The sequence below is a fragment of the Hyla sarda genome, unplaced genomic scaffold, assembly GCF_029499605.1.
Source record: "Hyla sarda isolate aHylSar1 unplaced genomic scaffold, aHylSar1.hap1 scaffold_440, whole genome shotgun sequence".
Lineage (NCBI taxonomy): Eukaryota > Metazoa > Chordata > Amphibia > Anura > Hylidae > Hyla > Hyla sarda.
In genome coordinates, this window is record NW_026610454.1 from 239,347 (window position 1) to 259,217 (window position 19,871).

General features: G+C 46.1%; 8 non-coding genes across 8 annotated transcripts; all 8 read left to right on the forward strand.

Moving 5' to 3' along the window:
- The first annotated feature begins 1,453 nt into the window (after positions 1 to 1,453).
- LOC130334681 (U2 spliceosomal RNA) lies at positions 1,454 to 1,644 on the forward strand. The gene has a single exon (XR_008876447.1). It is a non-coding gene; the product is annotated as a U2 spliceosomal RNA (small nuclear RNA).
- A 2,083-nt stretch (positions 1,645 to 3,727) lies between these two features.
- On the forward strand, positions 3,728 to 3,918 carry LOC130334682 (U2 spliceosomal RNA). The gene has a single exon (XR_008876448.1). It is a non-coding gene; the product is annotated as a U2 spliceosomal RNA (small nuclear RNA).
- Positions 3,919 to 6,000: 2,082 nt separating this feature from the next.
- Positions 6,001 to 6,191, forward strand: LOC130334684 (U2 spliceosomal RNA). The gene has a single exon (XR_008876450.1). It is a non-coding gene; the product is annotated as a U2 spliceosomal RNA (small nuclear RNA).
- A 2,096-nt stretch (positions 6,192 to 8,287) lies between these two features.
- Positions 8,288 to 8,478, forward strand: LOC130334685 (U2 spliceosomal RNA). The gene has a single exon (XR_008876451.1). It is a non-coding gene; the product is annotated as a U2 spliceosomal RNA (small nuclear RNA).
- Positions 8,479 to 10,567: 2,089 nt separating this feature from the next.
- On the forward strand, positions 10,568 to 10,758 carry LOC130334686 (U2 spliceosomal RNA). The gene has a single exon (XR_008876452.1). It is a non-coding gene; the product is annotated as a U2 spliceosomal RNA (small nuclear RNA).
- Positions 10,759 to 12,854: 2,096 nt separating this feature from the next.
- LOC130334687 (U2 spliceosomal RNA) lies at positions 12,855 to 13,045 on the forward strand. Its single transcript, XR_008876453.1, has one exon. It is a non-coding gene; the product is annotated as a U2 spliceosomal RNA (small nuclear RNA).
- A 2,080-nt stretch (positions 13,046 to 15,125) lies between these two features.
- Positions 15,126 to 15,316, forward strand: LOC130334689 (U2 spliceosomal RNA). Its single transcript, XR_008876454.1, has one exon. It is a non-coding gene; the product is annotated as a U2 spliceosomal RNA (small nuclear RNA).
- Positions 15,317 to 17,398: 2,082 nt separating this feature from the next.
- On the forward strand, positions 17,399 to 17,589 carry LOC130334690 (U2 spliceosomal RNA). Its single transcript, XR_008876455.1, has one exon. It is a non-coding gene; the product is annotated as a U2 spliceosomal RNA (small nuclear RNA).
- The last annotated feature ends 2,282 nt before the right edge of the window (positions 17,590 to 19,871 follow it).

A 19,871-nucleotide genomic window follows, 5' to 3' on the forward strand; every position in this document is an offset into this window, starting at 1 on the left:
AGTACAGAGGGTTAGGCTATGCTATTGTGCACCTACCTGATGCATCAGAAGGTGCGAGGCCCTTGCTAAATTCTGTGCACAGACTTTGAGATCTATACTTTAGACTGTATCTAAACCTGCTCCAACATGGACTGACATTCTGGCCTACTTTCAGCCGATGCGACTTGTCTGTCGCTGAACAGTCGCTTTTTATGTATTCAGCACCTATGTATAATGTTGTAAAAATGCTCTAGAAGCTAAAGTCGCAGAAATGTCACACATATTTGGCCTGCAACTTTCTGTGCGACAAATTCAGACAGGAAAAATCAGTATAAATCCTTAGAAAATTATCCCCCAGTGTCTCCATCTGCTGGCGGTATTGAATAAGCATTGCTGCACTGATGGGGTATGCATTAGACGAAAAAAAGAAGAAAAAGAAGAATAATACGCCCAGAAAAGAGGCGAAAAGGAGAAAAACGTAAAAAAACGTGAAAAAAAAGTAAGAGGAAGAGAAGGGAAAAAAAGGTGGAAATGGGTTTAAAAGTGATTTCGGCGGAGAAATATATATATATATATATATATATATATATATATATATATACGCGCACACACACACATATATATAAACGTATTCTCCGTTGAGATATTGCAGCCGCTGCTGTGTCCAGGCCCAGGAGCCTTAGCACTGTGCTGTGATGTCACTCAATACCACTGACATCACTAGGTGTAAACAACATCTCTCCTTTGCTGTGTATGTGACTATGGAGCTGTTTGGTGATGTCGTCTATTATGGCCTTCATAGAAGCAACAGGAGATTGTTGCATCCATCTAGAACCCTCAGAACTACAGTGCTATGATGTCACTCACTTCCACAGGCCTTGCAGAGTGTAAACAACAACAACCCAGCTTTGTTGTGTATGTAACCATAGGGATTTGTGATGTCACCTAGAACCTTCACAGCAGCGACAGCTTTATGAGGAGCATCAGCACTGCTCTGCCTGAGCAGAACCATCACCGCCATAGGTTGTCAAATAACCCGGGTTTAACCCACACAGGTAAGTCCAATGGGGTGCAGGCATGTCCTCTATGCTTACAGCTTCCCGTGGGTGTTGGTTTGATACCGTTTGGGGACAGCCAAGGAGGCATCTGCAGGCAACAAAGGTAGGTGTGTGCTTGTGTGTGTGTTTCCTATGCAGATCCTAAGCCCAGTGTCACATGCAAGTAGGAGGAGTAAGAAGGGTTCCTGGCAAATCCGGGTTATGGATTGCATTTAAAAAGGCCCCGTGGGAGTGCAATGGGCCCCTGTCTTGCTGCTTAGCAATAATGGTATGGGTTTAGGTTCTGCTGTGTGTACTGGTGGTTGACTGCCCCCCAGCCCAGAGTGTGCATGGAAAATTGTCTGGCAGCCTCCCTGACAGCAAGCAGTGATAGTGCCCATGAAGGGCACCTTGTTGGGCCCGCCCCTTTCACGGTTATCGCTTCTCGGCCTTTTGGCTAAGATCAAGTGTAGTATCTGTTCTTATCAGTTTAATATCTGATACGTCCCCTATCTGGGGACCATATATTAAATGGATTTTTGAGAACGGGGGCCGATTTCGAAGCTTGCTTCCGTCGCCCTATGCATTGACCCGATATGGCAGTATCTTCGGGTACAGTGCACCACCCCCTTACAGGGTTAAAAAGAAAGATTCCTACTTTCATTGCTACCTGCTTGCTGGCTAGCCAGCTAGCCAGCCCTGTGGGCCTTGCTGCTGCTGCAGCCAAAAAACAAAAGGTGCTGCTGCTGCTGCTTCTGCTGCTTCTGCTTGTGTCTGGCCGCTGTTGGAGCGTCCAGGCACAGGACTTCTGCTGCTGCTGACTAAATGGCCTCCTTAATTGGATCATTTGAGTAGCCAGCACACCTGTGCAGGTAGGGCATGACATGATAGGCAGCTGCCTTGATAGCGGGTGGGTGCTGAATGTTCCTAATTGACAAAATAAGATTAATGCTTATGAAGAAATATAAAATCTCATCCCTTCCCCAATATCGCGCCACACCCCTACCCCTTAATTCCCTGGTTGAACTTGATGGACATATGTCTTTTTTCGACCGTACTAACTATGTAACTATGTAACATAACATGGGGGGGGGGGGGGGGGGTCTCCTGGCTGTTCACACAGGTGTGTCATTGCTGTACATTGACCATGCATTGCTTCTGTGGTATTGCAAAGGCAAAGACAAATGCTTCCAGCCATCCATTGCACTAATGGATTGGTCATCAGCTGGCTGTCTATGTCCCGCATCAATATAGACCAAAGTACAGAGGGTTAGGCTATGCTATTGTGCACCTACCTGATGCATCAGAAGGTGCGAGGCCCTTGCTAAATTCTGTGCACAGACTTTGAGATCTATACTTTAGACTGTATCTAAACCTGCTCCAACATGGACTGACATTCTGGCCTACTTTCAGCCGATGCGACTTGTCTGTCGCTGAACAGTCGCTTTTTATGTATTCAGCACCTATGTATAATGTTGTAAAAATGCTCTAGAAGCTAAAGTCGCAGAAATGTCACACATATTTGGCCTGCAACTTTCTGTGCGACAAATTCAGACAGGAAAAATCAGTATAAATCCTTAGAAAATTATCCCCCAGTGTCTCCATCTGCTGGCGGTATTGAATAAGCATTGCTGCACTGATGGGGTATGCATTAGACGAAAAAAAAGAAGAAAAAGAAGAATAATACGCCCAGAAAAGAGGCGAAAAGGAGAAAAACGTAAAAAAACGTGAAAAAAAAGTAAGAGGAAGAGAAGGGAAAAAAAGGTGGAAATGGGTTTAAAAGTGATTTCGGCGGAGAAATATATATATATATATATATATATATATATATATATATACGCGCACACACACACATATATATAAACGTATTCTCCGTTGAGATATTGCAGCCGCTGCTGTGTCCAGGCCCAGGAGCCTTAGCACTGTGCTGTGATGTCACTCAATACCACTGACATCACTAGGTGTAAACAACATCTCTCCTTTGCTGTGTATGTGACTATGGAGCTGTTTGGTGATGTCGTCTATTATGGCCTTCATAGAAGCAACAGGAGATTGTTGCATCCATCTAGAACCCTCAGAACTACAGTGCTATGATGTCACTCACTTCCACAGGCCTTGCAGAGTGTAAACAACAACAACCCAGCTTTGTTGTGTATGTAACCATAGGGATTTGTGATGTCACCTAGAACCTTCACAGCAGCGACAGCTTTATGAGGAGCATCAGCACTGCTCTGCCTGAGCAGAACCATCACCGCCATAGGTTGTCAAATAACCCGGGTTTAACCCACACAGGTAAGTCCAATGGGGTGCAGGCATGTCCTCTATGCTTACAGCTTCCCGTGGGTGTTGGTTTGATACCGTTTGGGGACAGCCAAGGAGGCATCTGCAGGCAACAAAGGTAGGTGTGTGCTTGTGTGTGTGTTTCCTATGCAGATCCTAAGCCCAGTGTCACATGCAAGTAGGAGGAGTAAGAAGCGTTCCTGGCAAATCCGGGTTATGGATTGCATTTAAAAAGGCCCCGTGGGAGTGCAATGGGCCCCTGTCTTGCTGCTTAGCAATAATGGTATGGGTTTAGGTTCTGCTGTGTGTACTGGTGGTTGACTGCCCCCCAGCCCAGAGTGTGCATGGAAAATTGTCTGGCAGCCTCCCTGACAGCAAGCAGTGATAGTGCCCATGAAGGGCACCTTGTTGGGCCCGCCCCTTTCACGGTTATCGCTTCTCGGCCTTTTGGCTAAGATCAAGTGTAGTATCTGTTCTTATCAGTTTAATATCTGATACGTCCCCTATCTGGGGACCATATATTAAATGGATTTTTGAGAACGGGGGCCGATTTCGAAGCTTGCTTCCGTCGCCCTATGCATTGACCCGATATGGCAGTATCTTCGGGTACAGTGCACCACCCCCTTACAGGGTTAAAAAGAAAGATTCCTACTTTCATTGCTACCTGCTTGCTGGCTAGCCAGCTAGCCAGCCCTGTGGGCCTTGCTGCTGCTGCAGCCAAAAAACAAAAGGTGCTGCTGCTGCTGCTTCTGCTGCTTCTGCTTGTGTCTGGCCGCTGTTGGAGCGTCCAGGCACAGGACTTCTGCTGCTGCTGACTAAATGGCCTCCTTAATTGGATCATTTGAGTAGCCAGCACACCTGTGCAGGTAGGGCATGACATGATAGGCAGCTGCCTTGATAGCGGGTGGGTGCTGAATGTTCCTAATTGACAAAATAAGATTAATGCTTATGAAGAAATATAAAATCTCATCCCTTCCCCAATATCGCGCCACACCCCTACCCCTTAATTCCCTGGTTGAACTTGATGGACATATGTCTTTTTTCGACCGTACTAACTATGTAACTATGTAACATAACATGGGGGGGGGGGGGGGTCTCCTGGCTGTTCACACAGGTGTGTCATTGCTGTACATTGACCATGCATTGCTTCTGTGGTATTGCAAAGGCAAAGACAAATGCTTCCAGCCATCCATTGCACTAATGGATTGGTCATCAGCTGGCTGTCTATGTCCCGCATCAATATAGACCAAAGTACAGAGGGTTAGGCTATGCTATTGTGCACCTACCTGATGCATCAGAAGGTGCGAGGCCCTTGCTAAATTCTGTGCACAGACTTTGAGATCTATACTTTAGACTGTATCTAAACCTGCTCCAACATGGACTGACATTCTGGCCTACTTTCAGCCGATGCGACTTGTCTGTCGCTGAACAGTCGCTTTTTATGTATTCAGCACCTATGTATAATGTTGTAAAAATGCTCTAGAAGCTAAAGTCGCAGAAATGTCACACATATTTGGCCTGCAACTTTCTGTGCGACAAATTCAGACAGGAAAAATCAGTATAAATCCTTAGAAAATTATCCCCCAGTGTCTCCATCTGCTGGCGGTATTGAATAAGCATTGCTGCACTGATGGGGTATGCATTAGACGAAAAAAAAGAAGAAAAAGAAGAATAATACGCCCAGAAAAGAGGCGAAAAGGAGAAAAACGTAAAAAAACGTGAAAAAAAAGTAAGAGGAAGAGAAGGGAAAAAAAGGTGGAAATGGGTTTAAAAGTGATTTCGGCGGAGAAATATATATATATATATATATATATATATATATATATATATACGCGCACACACACACATATATATAAACGTATTCTCCGTTGAGATATTGCAGCCGCTGCTGTGTCCAGGCCCAGGAGCCTTAGCACTGTGCTGTGATGTCACTCAATACCACTGACATCACTAGGTGTAAACAACATCTCTCCTTTGCTGTGTATGTGACTATGGAGCTGTTTGGTGATGTCGTCTATTATGGCCTTCATAGAAGCAACAGGAGATTGTTGCATCCATCTAGAACCCTCAGAACTACAGTGCTATGATGTCACTCACTTCCACAGGCCTTGCAGAGTGTAAACAACAACAACCCAGCTTTGTTGTGTATGTAACCATAGGGATTTGTGATGTCACCTAGAACCTTCACAGCAGCGACAGCTTTATGAGGAGCATCAGCACTGCTCTGCCTGAGCAGAACCATCACCGCCATAGGTTGTCAAATAACCCGGGTTTAACCCACACAGGTAAGTCCAATGGGGTGCAGGCATGTCCTCTATGCTTACAGCTTCCCGTGGGTGTTGGTTTGATACCGTTTGGGGACAGCCAAGGAGGCATCTGCAGGCAACAAAGGTAGGTGTGTGCTTGTGTGTGTGTTTCCTATGCAGATCCTAAGCCCAGTGTCACATGCAAGTAGGAGGAGTAAGAAGGGTTCCTGGCAAATCCGGGTTATGGATTGCATTTAAAAAGGCCCCGTGGGAGTGCAATGGGCCCCTGTCTTGCTGCTTAGCAATAATGGTATGGGTTTAGGTTCTGCTGTGTGTACTGGTGGTTGACTGCCCCCCAGCCCAGAGTGTGCATGGAAAATTGTCTGGCAGCCTCCCTGACAGCAAGCAGTGATAGTGCCCATGAAGGGCACCTTGTTGGGCCCGCCCCTTTCACGGTTATCGCTTCTCGGCCTTTTGGCTAAGATCAAGTGTAGTATCTGTTCTTATCAGTTTAATATCTGATACGTCCCCTATCTGGGGACCATATATTAAATGGATTTTTGAGAACGGGGGCCGATTTCGAAGCTTGCTTCCGTCGCCCTATGCATTGACCCGATATGGCAGTATCTTCGGGTACAGTGCACCACCCCCTTACAGGGTTAAAAAGAAAGATTCCTACTTTCATTGCTACCTGCTTGCTGGCTAGCCAGCTAGCCAGCCCTGTGGGCCTTGCTGCTGCTGCTGCAGCCAAAAAACAAAAGGTGGTGCTGCTGCTGCTTCTGCTGCTTCTGCTTCTGCTTGTGTCTGGCCGCTGTTGGAGCGTCCAGGCACAGGACTTCTGCTGCTGCTGACTAAATGGCCTCCTTAATTGGATCATTTGAGTAGCCAGCACACCTGTGCAGGTAGGGCATGACATGATAGGCAGCTGCCTTGATAGCGGGTGGGTGCTGAATGTTCCTAATTGACAAAATAAGATTAATGCTTATGAAGAAATATAAAATCTCATCCCTTCCCCAATATCGCGCCACACCCCTACCCCTTAATTCCCTGGTTGAACTTGATGGACATATGTCTTTTTTCGACCGTACTAACTATGTAACTATGTAACATAACATGGGGGGGGGGGGGGGTCTCCTGGCTGTTCACACAGGTGTGTCATTGCTGTACATTGACCATGCATTGCTTCTGTGGTATTGCAAAGGCAAAGACAAATGCTTCCAGCCATCCATTGCACTAATGGATTGGTCATCAGCTGGCTGTCTATGTCCCGCATCAATATAGACCAAAGTACAGAGGGTTAGGCTATGCTATTGTGCACCTACCTGATGCATCAGAAGGTGCGAGGCCCTTGCTAAATTCTGTGCACAGACTTTGAGATCTATACTTTAGACTGTATCTAAACCTGCTCCAACATGGACTGACATTCTGGCCTACTTTCAGCCGATGCGACTTGTCTGTCGCTGAACAGTCGCTTTTTATGTATTCAGCACCTATGTATAATGTTGTAAAAATGCTCTAGAAGCTAAAGTCGCAGAAATGTCACACATATTTGGCCTGCAACTTTCTGTGCGACAAATTCAGACAGGAAAAATCAGTATAAATCCTTAGAAAATTATCCCCCAGTGTCTCCATCTGCTGGCGGTATTGAATAAGCATTGCTGCACTGATGGGGTATGCATTAGACGAAAAAAAAGAAGAAAAAGAAGAATAATACGCCCAGAAAAGAGGCGAAAAGGAGAAAAACGTAAAAAAAACGTGAAAAAAAAGTAAGAGGAAGAGAAGGGAAAAAAAGGTGGAAATGGGTTTAAAAGTGATTTCGGCGGAGAAATATATATATATATATATATATATATATATATATATATATATATACGCGCACACACACACATATATATAAACGTATTCTCCGTTGAGATATTGCAGCCGCTGCTGTGTCCAGGCCCAGGAGCCTTAGCACTGTGCTGTGATGTCACTCAATACCACTGACATCACTAGGTGTAAACAACATCTCTCCTTTGCTGTGTATGTGACTATGGAGCTGTTTGGTGATGTCGTCTATTATGGCCTTCATAGAAGCAACAGGAGATTGTTGCATCCATCTAGAACCCTCAGAACTACAGTGCTATGATGTCACTCACTTCCACAGGCCTTGCAGAGTGTAAACAACAACAACCCAGCTTTGTTGTGTATGTAACCATAGGGATTTGTGATGTCACCTAGAACCTTCACAGCAGCGACAGCTTTATGAGGAGCATCAGCACTGCTCTGCCTGAGCAGAACCATCACCGCCATAGGTTGTCAAATAACCCGGGTTTAACCCACACAGGTAAGTCCAATGGGGTGCAGGCATGTCCTCTATGCTTACAGCTTCCCGTGGGTGTTGGTTTGATACCGTTTGGGGACAGCCAAGGAGGCATCTGCAGGCAACAAAGGTAGGTGTGTGCTTGTGTGTGTGTTTCCTATGCAGATCCTAAGCCCAGTGTCACATGCAAGTAGGAGGAGTAAGAAGGGTTCCTGGCAAATCCGGGTTATGGATTGCATTTAAAAAGGCCCCGTGGGAGTGCAATGGGCCCCTGTCTTGCTGCTTAGCAATAATGGTATGGGTTTAGGTTCTGCTGTGTGTACTGGTGGTTGACTGCCCCCCAGCCCAGAGTGTGCATGGAAAATTGTCTGGCAGCCTCCCTGACAGCAAGCAGTGATAGTGCCCATGAAGGGCACCTTGTTGGGCCCGCCCCTTTCACGGTTATCGCTTCTCGGCCTTTTGGCTAAGATCAAGTGTAGTATCTGTTCTTATCAGTTTAATATCTGATACGTCCCCTATCTGGGGACCATATATTAAATGGATTTTTGAGAACGGGGGCCGATTTCGAAGCTTGCTTCCGTCGCCCTATGCATTGACCCGATATGGCAGTATCTTCGGGTACAGTGCACCACCCCCTTACAGGGTTAAAAAGAAAGATTCCTACTTTCATTGCTACCTGCTTGCTGGCTAGCCAGCTAGCCAGCCCTGTGGGCCTTGCTGCTGCTGCAGCCAAAAAACAAAAGGTGGTGCTGCTGCTGCTTCTGCTGCTTCTGCTTGTGTCTGGCCGCTGTTGGAGCGTCCAGGCACAGGACTTCTGCTGCTGCTGACTAAATGGCCTCCTTAATTGGATCATTTGAGTAGCCAGCACACCTGTGCAGGTAGGGCATGACATGATAGGCAGCTGCCTTGATAGCGGGTGGGTGCTGAATGTTCCTAATTGACAAAATAAGATTAATGCTTATGAAGAAATATAAAATCTCATCCCTTCCCCAATATCGCGCCACACCCCTACCCCTTAATTCCCTGGTTGAACTTGATGGACATATGTCTTTTTTCGACCGTACTAACTATGTAACTATGTAACATAACATGGGGGGGGGGGGGGGGTCTCCTGGCTGTTCACACAGGTGTGTCATTGCTGTACATTGACCATGCATTGCTTCTGTGGTATTGCAAAGGCAAAGACAAATGCTTCCAGCCATCCATTGCACTAATGGATTGGTCATCAGCTGGCTGTCTATGTCCCGCATCAATATAGACCAAAGTACAGAGGGTTAGGCTATGCTATTGTGCACCTACCTGATGCATCAGAAGGTGCGAGGCCCTTGCTAAATTCTGTGCACAGACTTTGAGATCTATACTTTAGACTGTATCTAAACCTGCTCCAACATGGACTGACATTCTGGCCTACTTTCAGCCGATGCGACTTGTCTGTCGCTGAACAGTCGCTTTTTATGTATTCAGCACCTATGTATAATGTTGTAAAAATGCTCTAGAAGCTAAAGTCGCAGAAATGTCACACATATTTGGCCTGCAACTTTCTGTGCGACAAATTCAGACAGGAAAAATCAGTATAAATCCTTAGAAAATTATCCCCCAGTGTCTCCATCTGCTGGCGGTATTGAATAAGCATTGCTGCACTGATGGGGTATGCATTAGACGAAAAAAAAGAAGAAAAAGAAGAATAATACGCCCAGAAAAGAGGCGAAAAGGAGAAAAACGTAAAAAAACGTGAAAAAAAAGTAAGAGGAAGAGAAGGGAAAAAAAGGTGGAAATGGGTTTAAAAGTGATTTCGGCGGAGAAATATATATATATATATATATATATATATATATATATATATATATATACGCGCACACACACACATATATATAAACGTATTCTCCGTTGAGATATTGCAGCCGCTGCTGTGTCCAGGCCCAGGAGCCTTAGCACTGTGCTGTGATGTCACTCAATACCACTGACATCACTAGGTGTAAACAACATCTCTCCTTTGCTGTGTATGTGACTATGGAGCTGTTTGGTGATGTCGTCTATTATGGCCTTCATAGAAGCAACAGGAGATTGTTGCATCCATCTAGAACCCTCAGAACTACAGTGCTATGATGTCACTCACTTCCACAGGCCTTGCAGAGTGTAAACAACAACAACCCAGCTTTGTTGTGTATGTAACCATAGGGATTTGTGATGTCACCTAGAACCTTCACAGCAGCGACAGCTTTATGAGGAGCATCAGCACTGCTCTGCCTGAGCAGAACCATCACCGCCATAGGTTGTCAAATAACCCGGGTTTAACCCACACAGGTAAGTCCAATGGGGTGCAGGCATGTCCTCTATGCTTACAGCTTCCCGTGGGTGTTGGTTTGATACCGTTTGGGGACAGCCAAGGAGGCATCTGCAGGCAACAAAGGTAGGTGTGTGCTTGTGTGTGTGTTTCCTATGCAGATCCTAAGCCCAGTGTCACATGCAAGTAGGAGGAGTAAGAAGGGTTCCTGGCAAATCCGGGTTATGGATTGCATTTAAAAAGGCCCCGTGGGAGTGCAATGGGCCCCTGTCTTGCTGCTTAGCAATAATGGTATGGGTTTAGGTTCTGCTGTGTGTACTGGTGGTTGACTGCCCCCCAGCCCAGAGTGTGCATGGAAAATTGTCTGGCAGCCTCCCTGACAGCAAGCAGTGATAGTGCCCATGAAGGGCACCTTGTTGGGCCCGCCCCTTTCACGGTTATCGCTTCTCGGCCTTTTGGCTAAGATCAAGTGTAGTATCTGTTCTTATCAGTTTAATATCTGATACGTCCCCTATCTGGGGACCATATATTAAATGGATTTTTGAGAACGGGGGCCGATTTCGAAGCTTGCTTCCGTCGCCCTATGCATTGACCCGATATGGCAGTATCTTCGGGTACAGTGCACCACCCCCTTACAGGGTTAAAAAGAAAGATTCCTACTTTCATTGCTACCTGCTTGCTGGCTAGCCAGCTAGCCAGCCCTGTGGGCCTTGCTGCTGCTGCAGCCAAAAAACAAAAGGTGGTGCTGCTGCTGCTTCTGCTGCTTCTGCTTGTGTCTGGCCGCTGTTGGAGCGTCCAGGCACAGGACTTCTGCTGCTGCTGACTAAATGGCCTCCTTAATTGGATCATTTGAGTAGCCAGCACACCTGTGCAGGTAGGGCATGACATGATAGGCAGCTGCCTTGATAGCGGGTGGGTGCTGAATGTTCCTAATTGACAAAATAAGATTAATGCTTATGAAGAAATATAAAATCTCATCCCTTCCCCAATATCGCGCCACACCCCTACCCCTTAATTCCCTGGTTGAACTTGATGGACATATGTCTTTTTTCGACCGTACTAACTATGTAACTATGTAACATAACATGGGGGGGGGGGGGGGTCTCCTGGCTGTTCACACAGGTGTGTCATTGCTGTACATTGACCATGCATTGCTTCTGTGGTATTGCAAAGGCAAAGACAAATGCTTCCAGCCATCCATTGCACTAATGGATTGGTCATCAGCTGGCTGTCTATGTCCCGCATCAATATAGACCAAAGTACAGAGGGTTAGGCTATGCTATTGTGCACCTACCTGATGCATCAGAAGGTGCGAGGCCCTTGCTAAATTCTGTGCACAGACTTTGAGATCTATACTTTAGACTGTATCTAAACCTGCTCCAACATGGACTGACATTCTGGCCTACTTTCAGCCGATGCGACTTGTCTGTCGCTGAACAGTCGCTTTTTATGTATTCAGCACCTATGTATAATGTTGTAAAAATGCTCTAGAAGCTAAAGTCGCAGAAATGTCACACATATTTGGCCTGCAACTTTCTGTGCGACAAATTCAGACAGGAAAAATCAGTATAAATCCTTAGAAAATTATCCCCCAGTGTCTCCATCTGCTGGCGGTATTGAATAAGCATTGCTGCACTGATGGGGTATGCATTAGACGAAAAAAAAGAAGAAAAAGAAGAATAATACGCCCAGAAAAGAGGCGAAAAGGAGAAAAACGTAAAAAAACGTGAAAAAAAAGTAAGAGGAAGAGAAGGGAAAAAAAGGTGGAAATGGGTTTAAAAGTGATTTCGGCGGAGAAATATATATATATATATATATATATATATATATATATATATATATATATATATATACGCGCACACACACACATATATATAAACGTATTCTCCGTTGAGATATTGCAGCCGCTGCTGTGTCCAGGCCCAGGAGCCTTAGCACTGTGCTGTGATGTCACTCAATACCACTGACATCACTAGGTGTAAACAACATCTCTCCTTTGCTGTGTATGTGACTATGGAGCTGTTTGGTGATGTCGTCTATTATGGCCTTCATAGAAGCAACAGGAGATTGTTGCATCCATCTAGAACCCTCAGAACTACAGTGCTATGATGTCACTCACTTCCACAGGCCTTGCAGAGTGTAAACAACAACAACCCAGCTTTGTTGTGTATGTAACCATAGGGATTTGTGATGTCACCTAGAACCTTCACAGCAGCGACAGCTTTATGAGGAGCATCAGCACTGCTCTGCCTGAGCAGAACCATCACCGCCATAGGTTGTCAAATAACCCGGGTTTAACCCACACAGGTAAGTCCAATGGGGTGCAGGCATGTCCTCTATGCTTACAGATTCCCGTGGGTGTTGGTTTGATACCGTTTGGGGACAGCCAAGGAGGCATCTGCAGGCAACAAAGGTAGGTGTGTGCTTGTGTGTGTGTTTCCTATGCAGATCCTAAGCCCAGTGTCACATGCAAGTAGGAGGAGTAAGAAGGGTTCCTGGCAAATCCGGGTTATGGATTGCATTTAAAAAGGCCCCGTGGGAGTGCAATGGGCCCCTGTCTTGCTGCTTAGCAATAATGGTATGGGTTTAGGTTCTGCTGTGTGTACTGGTGGTTGACTGCCCCCCAGCCCAGAGTGTGCATGGAAAATTGTCTGGCAGCCTCCCTGACAGCAAGCAGTGATAGTGCCCATGAAGGGCACCTTGTTGGGCCCGCCCCTTTCACGGTTATCGCTTCTCGGCCTTTTGGCTAAGATCAAGTGTAGTATCTGTTCTTATCAGTTTAATATCTGATACGTCCCCTATCTGGGGACCATATATTAAATGGATTTTTGAGAACGGGGGCCGATTTCGAAGCTTGCTTCCGTCGCCCTATGCATTGACCCGATATGGCAGTATCTTCGGGTACAGTGCACCACCCCCTTACAGGGTTAAAAAGAAAGATTCCTACTTTCATTGCTACCTGCTTGCTGGCTAGCCAGCTAGCCAGCCCTGTGGGCCTTGCTGCTGCTGCAGCCAAAAAACAAAAGGTGGTGCTGCTGCTGCTTCTGCTGCTTCTGCTTGTGTCTGGCCGCTGTTGGAGCGTCCAGGCACAGGACTTCTGCTGCTGCTGACTAAATGGCCTCCTTAATTGGATCATTTGAGTAGCCAGCACACCTGTGCAGGTAGGGCATGACATGATAGGCAGCTGCCTTGATAGCGGGTGGGTGCTGAATGTTCCTAATTGACAAAATAAGATTAATGCTTATGAAGAAATATAAAATCTCATCCCTTCCCCAATATCGCGCCACACCCCTACCCCTTAATTCCCTGGTTGAACTTGATGGACATATGTCTTTTTTCGACCGTACTAACTATGTAACTATGTAACATAACATGGGGGGGGGGGGGGGTCTCCTGGCTGTTCACACAGGTGTGTCATTGCTGTACATTGACCATGCATTGCTTCTGTGGTATTGCAAAGGCAAAGACAAATGCTTCCAGCCATCCATTGCACTAATGGATTGGTCATCAGCTGGCTGTCTATGTCCCGCATCAATATAGACCAAAGTACAGAGGGTTAGGCTATGCTATTGTGCACCTACCTGATGCATCAGAAGGTGCGAGGCCCTTGCTAAATTCTGTGCACAGACTTTGAGATCTATACTTTAGACTGTATCTAAACCTGCTCCAACATGGACTGACATTCTGGCCTACTTTCAGCCGATGCGACTTGTCTGTCGCTGAACAGTCGCTTTTTATGTATTCAGCACCTATGTATAATGTTGTAAAAATGCTCTAGAAGCTAAAGTCGCAGAAATGTCACACATATTTGGCCTGCAACTTTCTGTGCGACAAATTCAGACAGGAAAAATCAGTATAAATCCTTAGAAAATTATCCCCCAGTGTCTCCATCTGCTGGCGGTATTGAATAAGCATTGCTGCACTGATGGGGTATGCATTAGACGAAAAAAAAGAAGAAAAAGAAGAATAATACGCCCAGAAAAGAGGCGAAAAGGAGAAAAACGTAAAAAAACGTGAAAAAAAAGTAAGAGGAAGAGAAGGGAAAAAAAGGTGGAAATGGGTTTAAAAGTGATTTCGGCAGAGAAATATATATATATATATATATATATATATATATATATATACGCGCACACACACACATATATATAAATGTATTCTCCGTTGAGATATTGCAGCCGCTGCTGTGTCCAGGCCCAGGAGCCTTAGCACTGTGCTGTGATGTCACTCAATACCACTGACATCACTAGGTGTAAACAACATCTCTCCTTTGCTGTGTATGTGACTATGGAGCTGTTTGGTGATGTCGTCTATTATGGCCTTCATAGAAGCAACAGGAGATTGTTGCATCCATCTAGAACCCTCAGAACTACAGTGCTATGATGTCACTCACTTCCACAGGCCTTGCAGAGTGTAAACAACAACAACCCAGCTTTGTTGTGTATGTAACCATAGGGATTTGTGATGTCACCAAGAACCTTCACAGCAGCGACAGCTTTATGAGGAGCATCAGCACTGCTCTGCCTGAGCAGAACCATCACCGCCATAGGTTGTCAAATAACCCGGGTTTAACCCACACAGGTAAGTCCAATGGGGTACAGGCATGTCCTCTATGCTTACAGCTTCCCGTGGGTGTTGGTTTGATACCGTTTGGGGACAGCCAAGGAGGCATCTGCAGGCAACAAAGGTAGGTGTGTGCTTGTGTGTGTGTTTCCTATGCAGATCCTAAGCCCAGTGTCACATGCAAGTAGGAGGAGTAAGAAGGGTTCCTGGCAAATCCGGGTTATGGATTGCATTTAAAAAGGCCCCGTGGGAGTGCAATGGGCCCCTGTCTTGCTGCTTAGCAATAATGGTATGGGTTTAGGTTCTGCTGTGTGTACTGGTGGTTGACTGCCCCCCAGCCCAGAGTGTGCATGGAAAATTGTCTGGCAGCCTCCCTGACAGCAAGCAGTGATAGTGCCCATGAAGGGCACCTTGTTGGGCCCGCCCCTTTCACGGTTATCGCTTCTCGGCCTTTTGGCTAAGATCAAGTGTAGTATCTGTTCTTATCAGTTTAATATCTGATACGTCCCCTATCTGGGGACCATATATTAAATGGATTTTTGAGAACGGGGGCCGATTTCGAAGCTTGCTTCCGTCGCCCTATGCATTGACCCGATATGGCAGTATCTTCGGGTACAGTGCACCACCCCCTTACAGGGTTAAAAAGAAAGATTCCTACTTTCATTGCTACCTGCTTGCTGGCTAGCCAGCTAGCCAGCCCTGTGGGCCTTGCTGCTGCTGCAGCCAAAAAACAAAAGGTGGTGCTGCTGCTGCTTCTGCTGCTTCTGCTTGTGTCTGGCCGCTGTTGGAGCGTCCAGGCACAGGACTTCTGCTGCTGCTGACTAAATGGCCTCCTTAATTGGATCATTTGAGTAGCCAGCACACCTGTGCAGGTAGGGCATGACATGATAGGCAGCTGCCTTGATAGCGGGTGGGTGCTGAATGTTCCTAATTGACAAAATAAGATTAATGCTTATGAAGAAATATAAAATCTCATCCCTTCCCCAATATCGCGCCACACCCCTACCCCTTAATTCCCTGGTTGAACTTGATGGACATATGTCTTTTTTCGACCGTACTAACTATGTAACTATGTAACATAACATGGGGGGGGGGGGGGTCTCCTGGCTGTTCACACAGGTGTGTCATTGCTGTACATTGACGATGCATTGCTTCTGTGGTATTGCAAAGGCAAAGACAAATGCTTCCAGCCATCCATTGCACTAATGGATTGGTCATCAGCTGGCTGTCTATGTCCCGCATCAATATAGACCAAAGTACAGAGGGTTAGGCTATGCTATTGTGCACCTACCTGATGCATCAGAAGGTGCGAGGCCCTTGCTAAATTCTGTGCACAGACTTTGAGATCTATACTTTAGACTGTATCTAAACCTGCTCCAACATGGACTGACATTCTGGCCTACTTTCAGCCGATGCGACTTGTCTGTCGCTGAACAGTCGCTTTTTATGTATTCAGCACCTATGTATAATGTAAAAATGCTCTAGAAGCTAAAGTCGCAGAAATGTCACACATATTTGGCCTGCAACTTTCTGTGCGACAAATTCAGACAGGAAAAATCAGTATAAATCCTTAGAAAATTATTCCCCAGTGTCTCCATCTGCTGGCGGTATTGAATAAGCATTGCTGCACTGATGGGGTATGCATTAGACGAAAAAAAAGAAGAAAAAGAAGAATAATACGCCCAGAAAAGAGGCGAAAAGGAGAAAAACGTAAAAAAACGTGAAAAAAAAGTAAGAGGAAGAGAAGGGAAAAAAAGGTGGAAATGGGTTTAAAAGTGATTTTGGCGGAGAAATATATATATATATATATATATATATATATATATATATATATATACGCGCACACACACACATATATATAAACGTATTCTCCGTTGAGATATTGCAGCCGCTGCTGTGTCCAGGCCCAGGAGCCTTAGCACTGTGCTGTGATGTCACTCAATACCACTGACATCACTAGGTGTAAACAACATCTCTCCTTTGCTGTGTATGTGACTATGGAGCTGTTTGGTGATGTCGTCTATTATGGCCTTCATAGAAGCAACAGGAGATTGTTGCATCCATCTAGAACCCTCAGAACTACAGTGCTATGATGTCACTCACTTCCACAGGCCTTGCAGAGTGTAAACAACAACAACCCAGCTTTGTTGTGTATGTAACCATAGGGATTTGTGATGTCACCTAGAACCTTCACAGCAGCGACAGCTTTATGAGGAGCATCAGCACTGCTCTGCCTGAGCAGAACCATCACCGCCATAGGTTGTCAAATATCCCGGGTTTAACCCACACAGGTAAGTCCAATGGGGTGCAGGCATGTCCTCTATGCTTACAGCTTCCCGTGGGTGTTGGTTTGATACCGTTTGGGGACAGCCAAGGAGGCATCTGCAGGCAACAAAGGTAGGTGTGTGCTTGTGTGTGTGTTTCCTATGCAGATCCTAAGCCCAGTGTCACATGCAAGTAGGAGGAGTAAGAAGGGTTCCTGGCAAATCCGGGTTATGGATTGCATTTAAAAAGGCCCCGTGGGAGTGCAATGGGCCCCTGTCTTGCTGCTTAGCAATAATGGTATGGGTTTAGGTTCTGCTGTGTGTACTGGTGGTTGACTGCCCCCCAGCCCAGAGTGTGAATGGAAAATTGTCTGGCAGCCTCCCTGACAGCAAGCAGTGATAGTGCCCATGAAGGGCACCTTGTTGGGCCCGCCCCTTTCACGGTTATCGCTTCTCGGCCTTTTGGCTAAGATCAAGTGTAGTATCTGTTCTTATCAGTTTAATATCTGATACGTCCCCTATCTGGGGACCATATATTAAATGGATTTTTGAGAACGGGGGCCGATTTCGAAGCTTGCTTCCGTCGCCCTATGCATTGACCCGATATGGCAGTATCTTCGGGTACAGTGCACCACCCCCTTACAGGGTTAAAAAGAAAGATTCCTACTTTCATTGCTACCTGCTTGCTGGCTAGCCAGCTAGCCAGCCCTGTGGGCCTTGCTGCTGCTGCAGCCAAAAAACAAAAGGTGGTGCTGCTGCTGCTGCTGCTTCTGCTGCTTCTGCTTCTGCTTGTGTCTGGCCGCTGTTGGAGCGTCCAGGCACAGGACTTCTGCTGCTGCTGACTAAATGGCCTCCTTAATTGGATCATTTGAGTAGCCAGCACACCTGTGCAGGTAGGGCATGACATGATAGGCAGCTGCCTTGATAGCGGGTGGGTGCTGAATGTTCCTAATTGACAAAATAAGATTAATGCTTATGAAGAAATATAAAATCTCATCCCTTCCCCAATATCGCGCCACACCCCTACCCCTTAATTCCCTGGTTGAACTTGATGGACATATGTCTTTTTTCGACCGTACTAACTATGTAACTATGTAACATAACATGGGGGGGGGGGGGTCTCCTGGTTGTTCACACAGGTGTGTCATTGCTGTACATTGACCATGCATTGCTTCTGTGGTATTGCAAAGGCAAAGACAAATGCTTCCAGCCATCCATTGCACTAATGGATTGGTCATCAGCTGGCTGTCTATGTCCCGCATCAATATAGACCAAAGTACAGAGGGTTAGGCTATGCTATTGTGCACCTACCTGATGCATCAGAAGGTGCGAGGCCCTTGCTAAATTCTGTGCACAGACTTTGAGATCTATACTTTAGACTGTATCTAAACCTGCTCCAACATGGACTGACATTCTGGCCTACTTTCAGCCGATGCGACTTGTCTGTCGCTGAACAGTCGCTTTTTATGTATTCAGCACCTATGTATAATGTTGTAAAAATGCTCTAGAAGCTAAAGTCGCAGAAATGTCACACATATTTGGCCTGCAACTTTCTGTGCGACAAATTCAGACAGGAAAAATCAGTATAAATCCTTAGAAAATTATCCCCCAGTGTCTCCATCTGCTGGCGGTATTGAATAAGCATTGCTGCACTGATGGGGTATGCATTAGACGAAAAAAAAGAAGAAAAAGAAGAATAATACGCCCAGAAAAGAGGCGAAAAGGAGAAAAACGTAAAAAAACGTGAAAAAAAAGTAAGAGGAAGAGAAGGGAAAAAAAGGTGGAAATGGGTTTAAAAGTGATTTCGGCGGAGAAATATATATATATATATATATATATATATATATATATATATATATATCGCGCACACACACACATATATATAAATGTATTCTCCGTTGAGATATTGCAGCCGCTGCTGTGTCCAGGCCCAGGAGCCTTAGCACTGTGCTGTGATGTCACTCAATACCACTGACATCACTAGGTGTAAACAACATCTCTCCTTTGCTGTGTATGTGACTATGGAGCTGTTTGGTGATGTCGTCTATTATGGCCTTCATAGAAGCAACAGGAGATTGTTGCATCCATCTAGAACCCTCAGAACTACAGTGCTATGATGTCACTCACTTCCACAGGCCTTGCAGAGTGTAAACAACAACAACCCAGCTTTGTTGTGTATGTAACCATAGGGATTTGTGATGTCACCTAGAACCTTCACAGCAGCGACAGCTTTATGAGGAGCATCAGCACTGCTCTGCCTGAGCAGAACCATCACCGCCATAGGTTGTCAAATAACCCGGGTTTAACCCACACAGGTAAGTCCAATGGGGTGCAGGCATGTCCTCTATGCTTACAGCTTCCCGTGGGTGTTGGTTTGATACCGTTTGGGGACAGCCAAGGAGGCATCTGCAGGCAACAAAGGTAGGTGTGTGCTTGTGTGTGTGTTTCCTATGCAGATCCTAAGCCCAGTGTCACATGCAAGTAGGAGGAGTAAGAAGGGTTCCTGGCAAATCCGGGTTATGGATTGCATTTAAAAAGGCCCCGTGGGAGTGCAATGGGCCCCTGTCTTGCTGCTTAGCAATAATGGTATGGGTTTAGGTTCTGCTGTGTGTACTGGTGGTTGACTGCCCCCCAGCCCAGAGTGTGCATGGAAAATTGTCTGGCAGCCTCCCTGACAGCAAGCAGTGATAGTGCCCATGAAGGGCACCTTGTTGGGCCCGCCCCTTTCACGGTTATCGCTTCTCGGCCTTTTGGTTAAGATCAAGTGTAGTATCTGCATTTGGTCTGGTCGGAAGGTGTCTGTGGTACCCCGCTTCTCGGCCTTGGGGGATTGTCTCTCCTTACGGAGGGACTTCACCCCCTTGCTGCTATTGGGGAGCGGGCTTAGTCCACAGACAACGGATTGCGATCCCCCTGTCT